Genomic DNA, 22,839 nt, shown 5'->3' with positions numbered 1-22,839 from the left:
GAAAACCCCGAATTACAGAAAGGTCATCTCCCATAGACTCCATTTTATCCAAATAATCCAATTTTTTTTTAAAAAAATAATTACCTTTTTCTCTGTAATAATAAAACAGTACCTTGTACATGATCCATACTAAGATATAATTAATCCTTATTAAAAGCAAAACCAGCTTATTGAGTTTATTTAATGATGACATAATTCTCTAGAAGACTTGAGGTAGGAAGATCCAAATTACCCCAAGTCCCAAGCATTCTGGATAACAGGTCCCATGCCTGTATCAGCTTTAACAATGTAATTTCAATAGGACTGATACTGTCATACTAGCTACTACAGTTTGCAATGACCTTAGTGTATTAATTTGTATGTTTCTTTTGTCAGGACCACTTAGAGATATTACAGTAATCATGCAGCCTCTTGCAACAAAGAATGGCAGGAACAAATGCCCAGTTTTACTCTTAAAAGATAATCAGGTAATGTAATAAATGGTTTTAAGTTTGCTTCTTGTAACCCACAGCAACCAAACCACAGATAGCATTTACTGGTAGAAGGATCTGCTTGGCTTCGAGCCAAAAACCTCTGGGTTTCTGGCTCCATGCTCTATCCTCTTATTCAACTAGCAAGATTGCTCATTATCAATCACGTGGCCTTTCTTATCTGGTCCTAACAACCTTATTGGCTGGATAAGGTCAGCAAATCAAGGCTGACGCTGCCCTATTTAAGCCCTGCTCTCCTCACTTTCTGTTCCTGAGCATTGTCCTCTAATGATGAGTGAAAAGATGAGTGAAATTTTCCCAGGTTTTGCAGCTGGCCATAGACTCCAATGGGTGAAAAAAATTATTGTGCATCATAAAATTGTTGTGTGTCCAAAAAGAATTGTCACGCGTAGACTTCAATGCATTTGGTGAATCTTTCGCTGTTTCATGCATTTTGCCATGTCCTGGGTGTCCTTGCTCTGGCTCCTGTCTGCTTTTAGTCTTATTCCCTGCATTGGTCCTGATCTAGCTCTGTTCCTGCAGTTATTCTTGATTCTGTTCTTGTTCTGTTCTTGTTCTTATTATTGCTCTAATCGTAGTCCTGTTCCAGTCCTGTTCTATTCATGTTCCAGTCCTGTCCCAGTCATTGGCTCTTTGCCTGCACTGTCCTGTTCCAGTCCTGATCTCTATGCCCATTCTATCCAGTCACTGATTCCTCACTCTTGTCACCCTGATCGTGATCCTGTTCCAGTCCCTGCCTGAAGGACTCACTCCCCCACTTTCTCCTCTTTAGAGATCCATTAATATCTCTTACAACTGGTCAACTGCTTAAAAACAAAAATTTGATTGGTTGGCATGGCCTTCAAGCCTAACACTTTTATTAAATTACTCTAGATTGTGCCATGCTTTGCATAAAAACATTCCTTCAGAAACATTGTATTGTGAAAGAATATGGTACTGTATGTGAATAGAGAGATGTTACAAATGTCAAGGTGGTCACTGATATTTATTGGCCAGAACATGTATGACAATGAGTGAGAGATCTACAGTATATATCAAACACTCAAACTCCACTGGGAGAGTATAGTGAGTAACATCCATTGTTTTCATGTATTATTTGAAAATGTATCCTGTGACATTTCAAGGTTGAAGGTGCATATAGAGGAGTCTAATAAATGCTGATGTCACTTTAACCTTCAACAAGATGAGTTATGGAATTAAAGTAAACGTATGGATACGGGAAATGATTCAGAGTTTACACAGGAAGATAATGGGCTTTTCTTTGGCTGTGTGTTAAACAGACATCTTAAGAGCCTGCCCTTGTGTGTATGTGCAAATTAATTTGCAGATAAATCGGATAATAGGAGTACCTCTTAAAAAAAGTAATTTTGTTTTTCATCTTAAACTAGGTTTCTATAGAAAAATTATGTAAGTATGGATTTCAGTCAAAGCAATATATTTTTTGGTTTAGTCTTAGTAGCCACTACAACCACAGAAGATAAAGCATATTAGTATAGTAAATATTAAAGAAGCAATGTTTATAGCAGATAACAAGATGCTTATAGTCTGTCTATAGAGAAATACAACAACTATAACAAAGTTGATAAAACAAAGAACTGGTGTGCAGAGAGATGAATATGTGGATAGACTGTGTGTTGCAGTTAAAGTAGAGACCAAAATGGCAGCCCTCAATTGGCAATTAACTAGTCTGTAAAAAACACTGAAAATGATGACTATGGTCCTGTAATATTCTGTTGAACCTGAGTTACCACTGCTCTATGTGAGCAGACAGCTAAGGCACTGGTTCACTCCCATTGCTATACTAGTAATTGCAAGTAGGCATGGCTTTGTTCACCTGTTATTAATCTGGCCCCAGGTGATTAGTGTAAGCCATTAGGCTGGCTATAAAACCATTGCCCAATATAGGTCTATCTTCATAGTTCCTGTGTGTGCTTACATATTGTCTGATCCTTGTTCTTGACCCTTGACTGCCCAGAACTCTCTCCCTGATCCTCTCATGATAAGACCTGGCAGCACCCGAGTAGCGGAGGGCTCCTCCTGAAGCAAAAGGCCTTATAGGCAGAAGACTGAGCCGTGACCAGAACCTGGGGGATTGTTCTGGGTTTGGGATACCTATCGTAACAGGTCCCCTCTACAGTTTTGCAGTATACCACTGCAGATTAGCAACATGCACACAAGGCCCTAGGAAAGGCTTCTTCAACTTATTGGACTTCCATTTATTTCCACTGCTGTTTAAACTGCCTCTTTACCTCTGGTCTTCTCACCCTGAACATTCACGTACAGTTTATTTCTAATTTCCTATATAAAACAAGGTGCATGAAATGGTGGCCATATCAGAAGACGTCACCTACCAAAGAAGAGCGACATTAATGGTATTTTTGCCTTGCCATTTTGGTAACTCTTTTAGTGATGTAGCTGAAAGCTAATAAAAAAGAAAATTAAGAAAGGTAAAACTAATAGCATTCATAATAAACACAAAATATGTCGAACACGTTTTTTTTTTGTATTGCTCTTAATTGGAAATTAGCCATAACCGTGACTGAAATAGCTTTTTGGCAGGGCTGCCTGTAATTATATATCAAAAGTGCATTCATTAAAATTTGTATTCCAAACATTCTACTAATATTGCAATATCTGCATTACTTCACTAGGATATTTATCATGATATGAGTCAATAAAGTGAGCTGGCTTTCCTCTCGGTGCAAGTTAAAGGCATTTGTCAGATACTTCAGAAATAATAGTTCTTACCCAGTTGGGTAAAATCATTAAGCTGTACTGAAGTAATTCTTTTCCATAAATTTGTTTTCAAGCTGGCATTATTCCTAAATAATTAAATTGTTTTTTTCTGGAAAAAAAATACTCCAGTGGTTTTCTTCCCTCAGCAAAAGGAAGGCAAATGCTTCAGAAATAGATATATATCCAGATAATAATTCCTTTATAAAAGATCTCTGGGCATATTCACACTTGAGCAAAACCAAAACATTGCATAATCGTTTAACAACAATGTGTAAGCTTGATTTTCCCACTGCATTAAAAATATTATATATATACACACAAACAAAGCGAGAAGATGTTTCCCAATTACCTTATACAAAGGCCCAGCACCTTGTTACACATACAGAATGGAGAAGTGCCTTTCTCTATATGTCGTTCACAGTAAGGAAAGCAGAAGCAATCTTTTGCAGAGAAACTGTTTTTATAAATTGTATGTTTACCCCATACTGCAGCAATCAAACAGTTCTGAGAAACATCAGAAAGGTGTTATCTTCAGATGGCGTTCCGAGATTGCAACTCTTTATGAACCTGATTTACACACCCAAGGATAAACTGCCAGGCGAAGATGAATTGGTTTCTCATGCTAGCAGGACCCTCATTCCAATTAGCTGTCCTGCCAGAGCAGACAGTGGCCATTTTCCTTAACTCGTTCTGAGCACGAGGGGCAGAAAATTGCTGCAGGTTTTCTGTCTTGCAACACTGTTTTCTCTTTCCATTCACTCTGATTGTTATTTGAGTTTCATAAATGCTAAAACAAATTGTGTTTTCAGTGTGTTCTTAAAGGAGCAGTATATCTTTATTTGAGAATATTGAGCAGCCTGGAGTAAAAATGTCATACACAGCACAGAGGCAAGCACCTGCAAGATTCTGCTTCTGATACTGGAATTATCTAAAATGCAGGAGAGGCTTATTTCAGATTTCAACACAGAAACTAAACAGTGCAAAAATGAGCATCGTTTTTGTTTCCTGCCTTGATAACAGGATTTAAAAAAACCTGCTTAATATCCATAAGACAAATTCAAACATTGCTAAAGTGCACAAGTGCAGTTGCCAATAGCACTAGCAATTAGCTGTAGTGATGGGCGAATCCAACCCGTTTTGCTTGGCGAAATGGTGAAAATTCACTAAAATGCATTGGTGTTTGGCAACAAAATTTTTTTGACGCACAATCAATCTCCTTTGACGCGCAACTATTTTTTTGAGTGTAGTAAACACCTAAGGGGTTAATTGTATGAATTTTGAGGTCACAGCCTCATTGTACCCCACTTAATGGTTTAAACATATCTAGCGGTGAGCACAACTTTGCCTTTTTTGTTGATCATATTCAGGAATATCAGACAATATAAAGCCCAGGACACCTGCACCCAGGAAATAGGAAAATAAGACAAACAATGGGACACTGGATAGTCGAAATGCAACCTTGCCATCATATGATTGATTAAAAAAGTGTTACTAATAGTGATGAGCAAAACTGTCCCATTTCGCTGAAATATTTGCGAAACTCTGAAAAAATGTGTGAAACGCCAAAACATTTGCAAAAAGCATTGAAGTCAACGGGCGTCAAAATAAATTTGATGCGCAAAAATTTTGACGCGAGTGACAATTTTTATAATCGCGACTCTTTTGTCCAAATGCATTCAAGTCAATGGGTGTCAATTTAGACATGTGAAAATTTTTTTTTTGATGCAGCAAATTTTTCCACTGCTAATTTTTCGCGGCAGTTTGGTGAAAACATTCGCAGTTGTCGAACTGCGGAAATTCAACCACGAATCCATGCCTGGCGAATAAATTCGCCCCATGACTAGTTACTAATGAAGGTGTAAGAAAACACTATTCTGGTGAGAGACTGCCAGTAAATGCAATGCAATATGTCTTTTTCAAGACTGATGGATATTGAGCAGGATTGTAGACTGTCCAGTGGGATCCATAGGAAAACCTTATTGAGCCATGAAGCAAAATGGAACTGTCACTATTATAACAATACACTAACCTGTAGTGGATGTTTAATAAATCTGTTTCACAAATATTCTTTATTATTTATTCTTACAGTCATTTATACTTGTAATGATTTATTTGTGGATTTTACAACCTAATATTGTCAAGTTGCAATCAACGCACTTGTTCTAAGAGTCACTCGCCTTCATTTAACAAAGACTGGGGGAAGAAGCATCAAAGAAGAACTAAACTCTAAATATGAATATGACTAAAATGCCACGTTTTATATACTGACCTTATTGCACCAGCCTAAAGTTTTAGCCTCTCAATATCAGCAATGATCCAGGACTTCAAACTTGTCACAGGGAGTCACCATCTTGGAAAGTGTATGCGACACTCACATGTTCAGTGGGCTCTGAGCAGCTGTTGAGAAGCTAAGCTTAGGGGTTGTTTCAAATTATCAAGCAGAACATTATGTTTGCCTCTCATATAAGCTGATACTACAAGGCTGATTATTAAAGTCTGATGCTAGTTGCACTGGTTTCTGAGCTACCATGTAGGAAAACTGTATTAATTACTAATCAGCTTTATATTGTGACATTTATATTTTATGTGTACTGTATATTTTGAGTCAGTCCCTAAGTTTAGGTGAGTTAAAGCCGCACAGAGGATGTGCAGTTAATCAGCAGAAAAAAAGATGTGGAGCCATAGCATCAGATGGATGGAGGCCAGATCTATATTTACCTCCTGACATTGTCAAGGTGGTATAGACTAGGGTCCCATTGCATCCTGCATCATCTGATACTCCCTAACTTGCACAACTAAATGCCCCTCATGAATACAACAGTGTAGAAGGCAGGCATTGGGGTTTTCCATCCACTATAATCTATAGTTTAGTAGATGTTTTTAAAATTGCAGCAGTTCCCCATTTCATTTGTGTAAAATATATTCACCACAGGCTTCCTAAGCAGGACCTAAAGCGGTAGACAATGATACTGTGAGTCGTTGCTACTGATCTTCATTTCTAGTTTTTTTTTTGTTTAGCAGCAGTTTGGAAATTCAGCAGCTACTGTATATGGTTGACAAGGTCCAATTCATTCTAGCAAGCAGGTAGCTTGAATGAAATATGAATAAGAGAGGGTCCGGTGAAAAAGATAAGTACATTTAATAATAGGGATGCACCGAATCCGCTATTTTGGATTCGGCCGAACACCCGAATCCTTTTTGAAAGATTCGGCCGAATACCGAACCGAATCCGAGCCCTAATTTGCATATGAAAATTAGGGGTGGGAAGGGGAAAACATTTTTACTTCCTTGTTTTGTGACAAAAAGTCACGAGATTTCCCTCCCCACCCCTAATTTGCATATACAAATTAGGATTTGTATTCGGTCCAGCCGGCAAGAAGGATTCAGCCGAATCCGAATCCTGCTGAAAAAGGACGAATCCTGGCCGAATCCCGAACCGAATCCTGGATTCGGTGCATCCCTATTTAACAAGTATATTTTAATCTCACAGAGCAATATTTTGTTTAATTTTGAGGGTCAGTAAGCCCTAAAGCTGTAATGAGGCAGAGGAGAAAGGCAAATAATCTAAAAAACTATATAAAAAAAAAAAAAGATTATAACCAATTGAAATATTGGAGAACATTGCAATTTAGGAGAACTGCATCATACTCATTGAAATATTGGCGCTGCCATATGTTAAATGCCTTGAGATGTTCAAGGTCCACTTAGCAGTATTATTTCCTTGCTATCTGTCTGTAGGATGTAATAGTAGCATAGTGTTTGTGCTTTCATTTTGATGGACTCAAGGACATTGGATACGTTGTGTACATGTTATATTTATTGGTATAAAATGCATATGCTAATATTTACAAAATAATGACAGTACAGCACCGAAAGAGCATTTTTGTAGTATAGAATAAGTGATGGTTTAACTATTTTCTTTTAATATTTTTGGAAAAGGTCTAGGGGTATGTACGAGAATATTGGGGATACATATATACTTTAAGAACATTGTTTATTAAAGCCGAAATGCCAAAAACTCCCAAAAAAAATTAGTTCTTTTTAATATAAAATGCAAATTTTTTGTGGAAAATAAAAACCCAAATTTTTTAAGATTAATTATACCCCAAGGATGGAAAAAATCTGAAATTGAAAATCCGGCATCTCAGACGTACTGTATACCAAGGTTTTATATAAGTCAATGGGAGAGGACCTTATCCTATTTGGAATTTTCTGTGGTCTGTGCTGGAATTAGTCTGAAAATACAGACTATTTCAGACTTTTAAGGCAAAAACCCGAACAATTCAGGCTTTTCGGGAAGAAGCCCAAAAAGTGATTATGGAAAAAACTCAGAAAAAATCGTACAATTTGGATCTTCATGAGTTTTTCCAGGTTTGTCCCTGATCCAATTAAATTGTGCTTTTTCAATAATAAATAAGCTCCAATCTTATATTCTAGTTTGGTCAGACTTTTTTAATTAAATTATTCAGAAAATTTTGGATTTTGATAAATAAATAAAAAAAAAAAAAAGTTATTTTTATCACTGTTCAGCACAGTGGCTTCTAAATCACATATTTTGTCTGGATATACATGTGTACATGAGCTGTAAATCAAATTGGTCTGAACTTCATGAATCACCAATGATTCATTGCATAATTTATGTATCATTACTTTCAAATGAACCATTTGCACAAGCCCATGTAAACCATGTGACAGAAAAGTAATGAAGCCTACACAGAACAATTAGCCACATGTGATTGCAATTACATGTATGATATAGCAGGCTCTACGGTTTGTCTCCATTAGTGCTGGTTCTCATTTGTGAACTAGAGATCCATGAACTATGGTTTCACCAATTATATCCTGCTTAGAACTTATGCTAATTATGCAAGGACCTTATCTATTAGTAAACAAGTCAATTAGCAAAAACCCTTGTGAGAATGGTCCAAAATAACCACCACTTTATCTAACAAAAATACAATTGTCCTTGACAAGAGCATTGTGTGCATATTCAATTAGATTGATCAATCTGGTAATTTGTACTTGCCTGCAAATCTAGATGGAATTATTCAAATTAATACAAAAAAATAAATAGGGGTTCAATGGATCCCAACCAGCTTGTTTTATTGTGACATTTATTTCCTTTCCCTCAATGCTCTTTTTATTTTGCTTTTTATTCGAATAATTTGGCATGCATCTGTTATCCATGATTATGAAAATAGTCTGATTATTCTGGATTGTCTTTGTTTCCCTTAGTTTGCTTAATATAGGCTAATTAGCAGAGCACAGCACTGGAAGTTTAATTCTGTTTAGAAACGTATATTAACGGAGGTTATACTTGCTATTCTTTGTTGCTGTGTTGGGATAGAAGCCAGGTACACCCTATTCCAAAAATTCATCTACATCTTTTTAGAAACCACACAGCAATTCGGTTTTAATAAACTCCTTTAGCCACATGTTTCTTTCATTCTTTATAATTCATCCCACTTACTTCTTTTTGAGCTCCTATGCTAAATGCCTTTACCCAACAGAAATATTCTCCTCAAGATCAATGACGCAAGGGACAGCTTTGGGAAAAAAACCCTGCCTACTTGTTAGCACTCCTAATGCTATTTATTGGTGAGTGCCCTGCTTGTCTCACTGATGGATTTTTTGTATGGAGGTCCACCTATCACTAATCCAGGTGATCCAGGCAATTCTAAAGAACATGAGGTGGTCAGAAGCCTTAGGCCCACCTCTTCCCACCACTGTTTTCTGCAGAAGACAAAACACTCCATCTACCATTACCATAAACCTACTATAGTCATAATTAAGGAGAGTTTAAGCAACATTTATTAGTCTATTATTAGTCTGTTTGCTGGTCTTCCAGGATGCACAAATACCAAAGAGTTTATTATAGGCTTGAACTTGAAGGACACCTGCTAACAGAATCCTATTTAACAGTACACTGCAGCTATGGCAGTACAGAAAAGGTCAACTCCTTTGTTTTCATGAATAGCATTTTATCATCACTACCGGCCCAGGTCATACTAGGTGTTCTTAGGAAGCTAAACACCAATGTATTTAAATTAAGAGATTAACACTTTTTCATTTTTTTCTCAGGTTGAACCACTGAATGAAAACTAAGCCAATTCAGTGCTATGGGCTGCTGTTGACACTGAATAAAACAAGTTAAGGCAAGTCTTTCTGAATATTTTATTTAGTTAATCTACAGTATGCTGTGCCTCTTGTCTAAGAGCTTCAGGGTGCTTCTACCATCATCTAAAGCAAACTAAAATCTAATGATACACATAGTTGAAGGGGAAAAAACTATTACGAATCTCCAAGCAAAATTCCAGTTTCCATCTAAATTCACGGCTTGGTTCCACACTAATTCAATATTGCTTCTAGCTCCCCCTGCAAATCATACAGAGAAATAGGCTTATATTGCAAGGAGATGCAAAGAGATGCCAGGAGAGGATCTTACTTTTATTTTACAATATATTTCTTTTTCTACTGGAGTTTTCTTCATCTGCCAAAAACTATATTAACCTTTGAATCTCAATTTCATTCTTTCAATTTCTATTTTGCAACTGCATTAGAAGAAAAACTGACATAGCTCAATGAGGCATGAATGTAAGAGCAGTAGAAATAAAGGCAGATCTAGGATTTCTAACAGGCTGGAAACATTATTGAGTCTTTGGTGCTGCATACTCCACAAATATCTTTTTGATTGTCTTAACTTAAAAGAATTCCCAGTCAGTGAACGTTGTGTTTATGGAGTATATTGCTACTTTGTAATATGATATTGGCTCTTTTGTTGTCCCAGAGGCAGGAGACAAAAGCAGAACAAGTTAGATGTGAAAATCTCAATATGGCTGATAACAGATGGAAAAAATGGGTTCCTGTTTGTTGTTGCCTTTGCTTGTGAACATGCATGGCTGCTCCGATTATTCAACAACACTTAAAAGAGAAGGAAAGGCTAAAATTAAGTAAGCTTTATCAGAAAGGTCTATATAAATACACCAGTAAACCCTCAAAGTAATGCTGCTCTGAGTCCATTGTCAAAAGAAGCACCACATTTCTTTCCTTCTATTGTGTATACACAGGCTACTGTATTAGACTTCCTGTTTTCAGTTTAAACCTCCAGGGCTAGGTCTTGAACATGCTCAGTTTTCTCCTCCCTCTCCCCCTCCCTTTTTTCCCTCTGTGTTGTAATCTGAGCCAAGAGCTATGAGTGAGCAGGAAGCAGGGAGTGTCAAGCAGGAACTGATGTCACACCAATCTAATATGGCAGCTGCTATTCTAAACAAGTGGAGAGAGCTTCTAGAGTGGTTTACTCAGGTATGGTAAAGCATTCTGCATAATAAATATAGTGTTATAGCTTTCACTATTGTGGCTAATCTATTGGTAATGAACTGCTTCTGTAGCTTTCCTTCTCCTTTAATACTTTCCAGCATTGATATAGATCCTTATAAACGTCTTCTGTTTACAAACTATGGGTGGTTTTTAAAAATGAAATTGAAGTGTAACATTGCACAGTGGTTATTGAGAATGGTTTCTATTGTCTTATCTCTGGATCTGTTCTCTGTTCACCCCATCAAATCAATATTTAGTAGTACATATATGTCTTGTCTATAAAAGTATATGTCTATATAAAGATAAAACAACATGACCCAGATCTAACAGTAGAAAGTGTTTTTGGCATTTTCAAAAGCAGAAACTTCTGATCTATATAATGTTATGTTTCAAACAGTAGGGGGCAGGAGGCCTGGGTGAGAGTGGGGGGGCAGAACTAGGCAATGACCCCCTATACTCTCCCTCATGAATGCACTGTACAGTACTTACTTTCTATACCTTCCATTTAGAAACATAACTCCCTACTGTCTGATGCATGTGTGCAAGCAGACATGAGTGGATAATGGTGCTGTGTTGGTTGTTGGCTGGGATAGGGTCACCACAACAGCACACTATGGGGGAGGAGTTTTTTTTCCAGGGGCCTGGCTGAGTGTCCTTACCACTACTAGTTTCAACTACTGTCAAAAAGGGTATCAAAGAAGCTACAGGGGTTTTATTAAAAATAAGTCTGTTCCACTCAAGATTCTTCTTCTTCATGTCTTGCTCAGCCCATATTCTCTGTCATACTTGTTTCATTTCACAATAGTAGTAATATTTTACTTGTTGACTTTTTTGTTCAGTTCTTAGGACTAAGGAATTGACTGAATTCAGCAAGTGTATGGTCAATTTTAAGCCCAGTTTTATTATTAGACATATATGTTTTAACTTAATGAGAGCACTTGCAAATATAAATTTTTATAGACATTAAATAGAAGTTATTTATTAAAGTTTGATTTTTTTTCCGGTCAGAGCTTTAAAGGGGGAAAACTCAAAGATAAAAAAACCAAAATTTTTCTTGATTTATTAAACCCCGGAGCTGTTAAAAGTCTGAATAAAAAAGTACTCCATCTCAAACCTGCTGAAGCCATGTAGAAGTCAATGGCAAATGTCTTGTTTACAATTGGAAGATATCATGGTCTGCACTGTGTTTCGTACAATAATTGGAATCATTCTGTGGCATAACCATAGAGGAAGCAGACCCTGTGACTGCAGGGGGCCCAGGAGGTATAGGGGCCCCATGAGGCCTTAAGTCATATACAATGTAAATAATTATTGGAAAAACAGGTCAATCTCTAGACATTTTGGAGACCTGAAAAATAATTTGTTGTGGGGCCCAGTCATTTCTAGTTGCGCCACTGGAATCATTTGTGGTTTTCGGGCATCAAATCTGAAAAAATCCCACACCAGATTTTTTTGAGTTAATTTATTGATTAATACAGCAACAATTTGGATGGGCGTTTGGTCGAAGTGGTTTTAAGAAAATTTTTGTATTTTAGTAGATAACTTTAGTCTCATGTGTCAAGATGGAAAAGGTAGGAAAGAAAAAAGGAATTTGGCTGGTTCGTCAGTGTATAAATAGACTCATATTAGTTGCACTTGTATAATCAATTTATTAATAAGTACCTTAAATATTGATAGAAAAGATGTTTTATAATATTTCACAAAATGAACTTTTGTATGATGAACTATGATCATTCACAAAAAGTGTATTTAGTAAAAAATTAATGTTTTAGAATAGCTTCCCCAAAAGGAGTGTCACTTATATAATTTAATTTGCATGGAACCTTATTTAAGATACAAGCCAGACTCAGAGAACACTCAACGACCCCAAGAAGCACATAATACATGTTATTATAAAATCTTGCTTTCATGCATCTCTTAATATCCTTTAAAGTGGGTTCTATTTTTAACAATTGTGAAGCTAAATACACAGAATGAACTGGGAGGGAAAACTGTGAGCAAACCCATATCCATTTTATATACAAAGCCATACTGTATGTCTTGTAGGGAATGACCTAGTTTGCATTACAGTTTTAATTTGTATGGGGTCCCTAAGAAGTGCTCACCCACTTGCTAACAGGCATAGAAGACAATTCGTTAATTAAAGAGTACATCACTAACAACGTTTTGTGCCCAATTGCCAGGGGAATTTTCGCTCAGGCAAACAATCGTTACTCCGCGAATTCACTAAAGTGTGAATTTTACGGAGCGTTACCTCTTTCCCCAGAGTTTCCTTCACCAGCTTAGACATGGCGAACTGATAAAATGAAGCTACATCCTCCTCAATCTGATGTCAGTGACATCATATCCTGAATGCCAAAATGTCATAAAAATTATTAAAAAAAACGCTGGCGTTTTTTCATATTTTAAAGCGGGGTTGTCTTTAAAACTTCTAACTATTGAACATTTTTGCCATTTGAGGGGAATGCCACATTTGTTTTAGCATGGGCTCATGTCTAGGGCACTAGATGATCTTGTTTGTCTTTATTTTGCTTCCTTGGACATTTTTATAATAAGTGGCCACTTCAAACATTTGCACCAATATCACTAATAAAGACATATACACAACCTATATGTAGTCACCCTATTCAAATTGACCTAAGCGTAAGTGTACTAACAAAGTTTCACTAGGCAGAAACGAACGTTAGCGAAAGTTTGCTATGAAATAGTCGCGCTAATGGATTAGCACTAGCGAAACTCTGCCAGAGTTCGGCTACAGAGACGCAACTTTAGATTTTAGAGAATTAGCATAGTGGTAGTGAATTTGCACCTTACGAAGTGCCGCAAAGTGTGGCAAAGCCTTCCCAGGTGAAAAATAGCCCATTTGTGAATTTGCCTCAATGTTTGCATGTCTGAAAGTGGAGGTCACTCAGTAAGATCCAATGCATATCAGAAATCATCCAAGATGTGCTCTGAAGGCAGTTGTATTTTTCAGCTGACATTAGCCACCTCAGAGCTTGCTAAATTAACCATTAAGCAAGCTGCACCAGATCATGTTTTGTTAAAACAGAGCAATGCTTGAATAACTTTAAGCATCAAATAAAAGAAGACACTTCAGTTCTTCAGAAAACTTTCATTTAAAGATTCTGTGAAACAGCTAGAAAGATGGAAAGAAGCTATCCAGGGTCAGAGGAAGGTTGTTAATTGCATTTATACTGTAAGGGGCAGATTTACTAAGCTTGAGTGAATAATTCGAATAAAAGAATATTCAAATTTCAAAGTATTTTGGGTACTTCGACCATCGAATTGGTCAAATTTGATCGAATTCGACCGGATCGAATGATTCAAATGATTCGAAGTAAAAATCGTTCGACCATTCGATAATCGAAGTACTGTCTCTTTAAAAAAAACTTTGACTTCATACTTCGCCAGTTTAAACCTACCAAAGTCCAATGTTAGCCTATGGGGACATTCCCCAGCACTTTTCTACGTTTTTTGGGGTTGAATAAAAATCCTTCGATCGACCACTTAAAATCGTTCGAATCGTTCGATTCGAAGGATTTTATCATTTTATTTGATCGAATGTTTTGTGCTAAAATCTTTCGAATTTGATATTCGAATTCGAAGGATTATACTTTGAGGGTTCGAATTAGAGGGTTTTTTAACCCTCGAAATTCGACCCTTGATAAATCTGCCCCTAAATGTTAGAATTCTGGGTTTAATGGTGTTCCGCTTGTCCCTAGTTCTGAAGTCATCTGTTAATTCAGCCCACATTTAAACAGTTTTAATTATTTGACCAAATGCAAAAGTTCAAATTGCACTAATTTGATTATTTGTAATATAAGATGATCGAATAGCTTGGTTAGCAAAGGACTAGACACCACAATATATTATTGTGCATCATATGGCAACACTCTTCTGCATACTGGTGCCACTATCAGGCTTTCAGACCACCCAGAATGTGGGGAAGCTTAGTGCACAAAGGGTCAGTAAAATTAATGTTATGTTTAGATATTTAAAATCCACCACCACTGAGTTTGTGAAGGCTGAGCAAACCTCTACAAATGTTAGAAGACATCTGTTACAGGAGGACATTTTCTAAAGAAACGATTTAGCTGCATGATAAGACATACTGAATGTGAATATAATGTATGATCAGGGTACAGAATAAGTGTGTACTGCTCCATTCATACATTTACTAAACATGGAAGAAAATATGAAAATACCCTGGAACAAAACACAAGACCTTAGTTACTAAATATAAGTGTGTGCAACCTGCAAAACTAGGTCCAAACAAATTCACAATTCTGAATAGTATTAAATACTATTGGTATATGTATTGGATCCATTATCCAGAAACCAGATATCCAGAATTCCCTGAATTATGGGAAGACCATCTCCCATGAACTCCAGCTAAGATATAATCAATCCTTATTGGAGGCAAACAATGCTATTAGTTTTAATTAATGTTTACAGAATTTTTTAGTAGACTTGAGATCCGAGTTATCTCTTATCCAGAAAACTTTAGCCCCCAAGCTTTCTGGATAATAAGTCCCATACCTGCATACTGTATAGTAGTGTATTGATTCAGTACATGCATTACTACTTGCTGAATAAGGTACACAAAGCTTTATAAGCAAGCCTTCTGGTACTATCATTGTACACATCTAAATCAAGTAGATTTGAAAATGTTCCTGGCAGTGTACTATGTGGGTTATATAAAAAGAAAAACATATCAAAGGGGAACATTAGCCTAATAGTTGCATTTGAAAATCATTGGGAAAAGGCATTTGCATTCCCTCAAGCTCTTTTGTAAATGACTAACAAGGTAGGGGCATATCAGGGAAGTCCAATTTACTGTCTATGCGCCATCTTAGAACCAGGCATAAACATTGGTGGTCCTCTGAATTCAGAGTGTTGCTGGTATCTGCGTACTATATTTAAGATTGTTCATCCTTGTTGTAATTGGGATTTACATGGGTTTACAGCTGGAACCTGATTTTAGAGTGCATTTTCTTTTTTTTTATCAGCAATGGCAGGCATTTACACTAGAGCTTATGTAAAAGGGCGAGCACAAAATATTGCAACCAGAGGAAATGTACGTTTTTTTTCCCCATCTTTCTCCCCCATTGCATATGATGAGTTATGTACAAAGTAAGTGCAATTTTACAAAAATGTGCATGAGTCTGTCGTATTATAACCGACAATTCAGCATTATTCATTGTAACAGCAGGTGCTAAAAATTTAATAAATGCAACTACTAGCACTCTTTTTTTCCAGTAAGGCAGTAAGTCAGGGTCATAAATATCAGATTTTAGATAGGAGACCAATATAAGATTGCCTAAATATCTTAAATAATTCTAGATTTCTGATTGTACATGACCTTTCCTGCTAGTTGACAGCTTGTATATCTCACAGAATATTCTTATCCTCAACTACTGTAATGCGAATGGCTTGGCTTGCTTCTCTTGTTTCTGTCACATCCATGCAGCTCTTAAAATGATTTAGGATCATCCAATGACAGATTAAAACGTGCAATAACCAGTAAGTATCATTGCTTTGCACATTGCTTATAACCTATGAAAAGTTAACATAGGATCCCTTATTCTGAAATAAAAATAAAAACTGTAATTACTCACCTAAAGGAATTTTCAGTACATGTATATATGTCAGTAATATTTGGAGAAATCATACGAACTTTTCTATTTAAAATTGAAGGCAATTGGAAAAGCAGCCACAACTGCTACTAACATTGCAGGTTAAGTAGGTAAAAACTGTAATCTATCTATATATATATATATATATATATATATATATATATATATATATATATATATATATATATATATATATATATATATATATATATATATATATATATATATATATAAATATATATATGATGGAGATGTAGGAAAATAATAAAGGTTGTCAACAGAAACCCATCATTCAACGAGCAGTTATGTCTGTGGACTGGGCTCTGCACCTTACATTTTGTTAGGGGATGAATAGGTTACAGAGGACACCTACATGCTGAACCCTCCTGCCCCTTCAGAATACAACATTGCCAAATGCAGGCAACACTGTATTTATCTGGAGCATGCAGCTCTCTATACTCTAATTTGAAGTGCAAAGGCAGTTCTTCTACATGCAAGGCAGTATACAAAGTGCAAAAAATATGGTGGTTACCCCTGTTTTTTTGCACTTTGTCCCCTGTCCTGCACATAATATAAATATACTTTATGATATAAATGACCCTTCATATGTACAAACTGTAGCCCACATCTGCATGAAATATATGTCTTAGCTTGAATTTAATACTAACAAATCAGTAATAAACCAGAGGGCAAATTTATGCAGCAACTTAATAAAAAATAGTTCTTATGATTCATGTGTAATAGGACTTCCTTTTATACTATACTAATGATTTGCGTTAGCATGTAGAAGTACTTGTTTTATTATTCCTTTTACACAAGAAATCTTCTTGATCTCCTACAAAGATTCGATGCAGAGGGAAAAAAATAATTGTCTGTGTTCCAGTTACTTATCGCATATTTATCAGAGTGATATAGGGGAAATTTGAAGGTGATCTGAGCAAAGTCATTTCTATAATTAGCCCTGCGAAAAAAAACTTTGTCTTACCTTTCCAATGAAATGGGGAACAGTAAACAGTGAACAATTAATGACTATTAAGTTTATCTTTATTATCTGCCATATGAAATTCAGAGAGATAAAGCATTTTTGTGTATATATAAAGGAGACCCAGGTCACTAATTAAGCTCTCTAACTGGCCCGCCTTCCTATAGGTTGTTAAAGTCAGAGGCTTGAGTAGACTGTCTTCACAGGCCAGTTTCCCAAAACCACAACTGTCTATTGTACTGGTAACTTTCTTAAAAGCCATGCATCCAAAAATGTTGCAGGGGTGACACATGATGGGTAAATGATGTTTACAATGTGGCTTATGGATACTGGGTGAAGCCAGACTGCTAATTACATTTCTGTCGTAAAAAGTGAAACGATAGAACTAGTAGAGTAATACATTGAGATATTTTAATAATGAATAAATAATTCTGTACCATCTACCCATTCAGTGGACCCCAGGGGGTTTCAAAAAGGATTTTTTTTTTGTTGTGTGTAGTTTTAGGCATATAAAAATGAGAGGTTACATAGTTAAGTAGGTCAGAGACTGCATGCTTTTAACATTCTTATAGGTGTCATGTGTTGAAAGTGAGTTAATAAATGAAGGATGTCATTTATTTAGTATTAAAGGCATTTTTTGGCAGTCACAATGAAATGCAGTGCTGATCATGCACATAAGGATGTAAGATCCATACATCATCACACAATAGATTTCTTGTTGACCCTTTGGTGTTTTTCAAAGTGAATTCTATGGCATAAATCCAGACATTTTTTCTGATGCTTGTGCATCATGCACAAATGAAAGGAATCTAATCAATTCATATTGAGCAAATGGAATTGAGAATGGATCTGTAGACAGATTGCAGACAGCAAGGCAAGGTAACCAGAAAGAATTCTGATGACCTACTAATGCCACATCAAAATAGGTGAGATTCTATACCTGTTGCATGAGCCTATACGTATATGTGCATGCTATTAAATATTTATAAAATTATTCATAATTGTAATCTATTAAATAAAGAACACTTCCCTGTGCGGATGCCCCTAAATGTGCAATGATAATTATGATGCAGGAGGTAAACATATATGTACTCAGAAGCTGGAGAAATAGGTCAGTCATCCATCTGGCAAGAAATGTGCACAGCGTCAAGAATTTCATCAAATCCATGTACTTGCTAATTATATTTCTAGATGGCTCAAAAACCTTGACAGATTTGTTGATGCAAAGATTCTGAGGGTGTTCTTTTATGGTCCTTAGATAAAAAAGGTTTTGCAGCTATAGGGCAATTTCAATGTTCTGTGGCCTTCCACTGTGCAGAATAATTTAACTCCTATTCATTTTTAATAATTATACATATCTCTTCTGTTCAATGTTCCCAAAATGCCTACCCTATCCCTGCATTGGCTACCTGTCATATATCTAACATATACAGATTCTAGTATAATTTAACCATGTTTGCTTATGTGACCTTTTTAATAATTAAATACACCGATTGGTATAATTTTCATTCTACATGCACTTTCCTTCCTTCATGCTCACTCATTTATCCACAGTAACATCTCCATATGATATCTATGATGCTTTTTCCCAATTCATTCATTGAGCTTCCACCTCTTTAAACACTTGTTTAAGGGGGTTGTTTATCAAAATTTTTCTGATTTTTCATATTTTTTCCAATCAAAAAGTCTGACCAAACTAGAATCCATGATTTTACCTTATTTATTATAAAAAAAAATCAAGATTTAATTGGATTGGGGGAAAACTTGATTAAAGCGAGCTTTTTTTTGGAGGTTTTCCCCAATGATTTTTTTGGCCTTTTTCCCGAAACTTGATTCAAATAAACATGAATTTTTGGCATTCCGACTTTAATAAATAACCCTCGAAATGTCACTTCTTTACCCAAGCTTATAATATAAGTATAAATATCACTGTTTGTATTGTCGCTGTACATGATATAGCAGCATTGTGTTCTATTCCTGTAATTGCTACTTAACAAAATAATGCTCCAGCTCTAAAATATAAATGTTTTCTCTGAGCCTAACTTGTCATTGTCTCCTGTTTCTTTCACAGGAAAACTCCACTTTTACTAACAATTGTGTAAAAGGTTAATTGGTATGAAAACAGTGTGATGAGCAGAATATATTGTCAGAGTTTATCATTTTCTTAGAATTTATTTGCATTTATTTTATCTGTTTGCAGATTAGTTGCATAGCATATAAGAAAAGGATCCAAGGTGGAAAAACAGCTTCACATACATATTGATTGAATCTAGAGTCCTTAAAAAATCAACCAGGAAAATATTTTACTTTATGTACAGTACATTTTACACACACACACACACACACATATATATATATGTATATATATGTATATTTATATATATATATATGATTCAGTGTTTTCAATATTTGCACACGGAGCTAAATCTCCATGACCATGTACCCGGAAATAGGTATAGGAAGTGGAAATTTATTTTTTGTAGTAGACAACTGCTGCAAGCTTTATTTCTTTCTTTGGTATGAAGAATTCATTTTTAGCATTAAAACATTTTGCTGGTTATATATTAATTTGAGGCAGTATGCAGTCCAGGGAGCCTACATATTTGTCAGACATATAAGGGGTTATTTACTTACTTCAGACTAATGTCAGTGCATAATTTAGGTTGCAAGAAAGCAGTAAGGGGGTGGTGAGTGTCATCAAGTTAAATGGTCTATCATTGCAAAGAGCCCAGTCATGGCAAAGACTAAGCAAATCAGCAACAGGTTGATACATATTACTATTCCAGTTAAATGTTTTAATCTGTATATCTGAATATTTTTATGTAAATGTTCCTTTTAAAGCACAGGAAACCATGACAGGTTATGTTAATGGCTGTTTCCCCTGTCTGTATTCCCTGGTTCATCCTCTCAATCCAGCAGCAGGCAATAGTCTTATCTAATGCAATTTGTGGTGGATCATCATCTTATTGCATTCTCCAAGTCTTCTGTTTGTATTCCTGTTCTGTTTCCAGATCCTATTTCCTGCATGCTTGCTGCATAATTCTGTAAGTTCAGTTTCTGCCTTGTACTCACTCCCCATATTCTAACTTGACCTTACTTGGCCTTCTTGTTTTCTGCCTGCCCTGACCTTCAGCCTTTTCTCTGGGACTTTGTTTTTGATTGTTGCCTTATCAGACCTCTGTTTGAACTTGGATTTGTTATTGCCTGCTCCATATACTGAGATATGTGTTTTTCTATAACATTCTGTTTCTAAATGGTTATGCAGCAATGTATATCACTGGTACTAATTCCACAAATTTATAAACTCAAACACGTGAGGTAATGTCACTTTAGAAACAGAAGGGGCATCCTTGTCTCCTCTTTTGTTGAGTTTTCTTAGTCAGCATTGTGCAGAAAGGACAAACAGTTGTTAACTGCGTGTTTCATTTACAAAAATCTACAGTAATACACAGCATAAGGTAGAGGGTACTATGATAACTAAGGATGCACCGAATCCACTATTTTGTATTCAGCCGAACCCCCCAAATCCTTCACGAAGGATTCGGCCGAATACTGAACCAAATCCTAATTTGCATATACAAATAAGGGGTAGGAAGGGGAAAACATTTTTTACTTCCTTGTTTTGTGACAAAAAGTCACGCGATTTCCCTCTCCACCCCTAATTTGCATATGCAAATTAGAATTCAGATTCGGTTCGGCCGGACAGAAGAATTCGGCCGAATCCTGAACCGAATCCTGGATTTGGTGCATCCCCAATGATAACATACACTGTTGTGTATTGTGACACCTACTGGTCAGATACTGTATATTACACACTGCAATATAATTAAAAATTTGGCTATGGCTTTTCAGTTTGGGGTCTTAGGGGCAGATTTACTTGAGGGTGAAGTGGCTAATGCTAGCGGCAATTCGATGGCAAAAGAAATAGACACTAGCGGTCATTCGCACTCTATCACAATGCGACAATTAGCTCTGGCGAATGGATGTTACTCTGCAAATTCAATGAAATGCAGAGACTTGCCTTCGCCAGCTCAGATCAGGTGAAGTGCACTGGAGTGCATCTTCCTTAATCTTACATTATATTTTTTTCTTACATCATATTTTTTAGTGGAAAAAGCTTCTAAGTCCAAAAAACGCTGGAGTCTTTTCCTTTTTCAGAGTGATAGCTTGCAAAAGTCCTTAAAATGTTTTTTGGGTAACCGCGTTCCTCCATACATTTTGTATCAAATGGAACATGAACTATACAGTGGGCTCATGTGTAGGGAATTATAACAACTCTATTTTCTTTATTAAGGTTCCCTGGACTTGTGTAATGTAATGTATTTGCTGCAACATATACATCAACTCAACTTTAAATTTCCCACCGTATGCAAATTAACCTGATCGCAAGACATCTAGCGAATTTGCGCTAGGCAGAAATGAACACTAGCACATCTTCTTTTAATCTTTGAATTTTTTAATTGCTTGCATTGCCAAAGTAACAATAGGGAAACGTTGCCAGAATTCGGCGCCCATGATGAAACTCCGCATTCCAATAAATTATGGCTATGGGTTGCAACCTGGAGTAAATAAACAAGCTGCAGTGCTCCATGGAATCTGCATGAATCTACAGTATATATTGTATGCTGCACAGATTTCTTCAGCAGATGACATATGAAACTATTAAAGCATTAAAGTGCAAGTATATGCAGACTCCCCCATGATACCCCCCCTAAGTTGAATGGATTCTGTTATCAAGTTAGCATTGGTTACTAGTACCCTGGCCTTTAGGCAGAACCAACTTTGTGGCTCTAAAAACAGTTCTTTGTTTTTCTGTGATGTGGTGCAATATCTCTATGCTCTCCCACCGGTAACTGCTTTTCATTCCTGCATGTATATGTTCTCATGTCATACATTCCTAAGTCTAAAAACTCTGTGATTCCTTTGTTTGGAGTTCTGACTCCTTGTGAGTTCAGAATCCATGGAGCTTGTGTTGAATAAACTTTATCTTTTTTTACCTCAATTGATCTCTGGTAACTGAATTTCCATGACAACAGTGCAGTCCATGCTCCAAGGTGTCCATGCTCCAAGGTGGGTCTGCCACAATTGCATCTGCTGCATTATAACGGATACTGTTGAGAAGTTTTTTGTGAGATGCATTTTGAGACTTGGGGTTGCATCACTTCCACAATATACATTAAAAACAGCTTTTGCATTCAGTTCAATGTGCATATGTCTGGTGGAACACTAGAGCTATTGTGAAGGCCAGGATAGCAGTGGCTCCAGGCTACCCCTTTCTGGTACCTTAATTAATAGCATGAATATGTGCTTTCCATTGCATTTGTTTAGAACTGTTGTGGGTGCGCTCCTAAATTACCCCTCATGTCTTTCCTCTAAAAAACATTTGTGAAAACATAGTCAATGCTATCTATTAAGAATTGCAACTATAAAGTTTCATACGTGATGCAGGACATTTTTCTTCTTATAGTTACATAGACCTTATAGTTACTACTGAATAGTAGTAGACTAAAGAAATGCTTACAGATGGAAGGTGGAAACGGAATACAGTATTTATATGAAATATACATTTCACAGCAGGGTATGCAGACAGGTGTATAATGTATCCTACTGATATTTAATGAACAATGTTTCAGTGGCTTTTATTTGTTATGGGTAGGTCTGTTTGTGAGTATGACAG

At 36.3% G+C, this 22,839-nt stretch overlaps 1 protein-coding gene across 4 annotated transcripts in view; it reads left to right on the top strand.

The window, feature by feature from the left end:
• The window catches only part of lingo2.S (leucine rich repeat and Ig domain containing 2 S homeolog), a 723,222-nt gene that overhangs the window by 492,345 nt on the left and 208,038 nt on the right, over positions 1 to 22,839 (top strand). For 3 of the 4 annotated variants that reach the window (XM_041580103.1, XM_041580104.1, XM_041580101.1), the window contains one exon: positions 9,309 to 9,382. The gene's annotated coding sequence lies outside the window, so the exon portion shown is untranslated. Of the gene's footprint in view, positions 1 to 375; positions 468 to 9,308; positions 9,383 to 22,839 lie in introns of all 4 variants that reach the window. The other variant, XM_041580102.1, reaches the window with a different exon arrangement.

This window comes from Xenopus laevis, chromosome 1S (assembly GCF_017654675.1).
Source record: "Xenopus laevis strain J_2021 chromosome 1S, Xenopus_laevis_v10.1, whole genome shotgun sequence".
Classification (NCBI taxonomy): domain Eukaryota; kingdom Metazoa; phylum Chordata; class Amphibia; order Anura; family Pipidae; genus Xenopus; species Xenopus laevis.
Note: the sequence above shows the minus strand (reverse complement) of the source record. Positions and strands in the feature narration are given on the sequence as shown.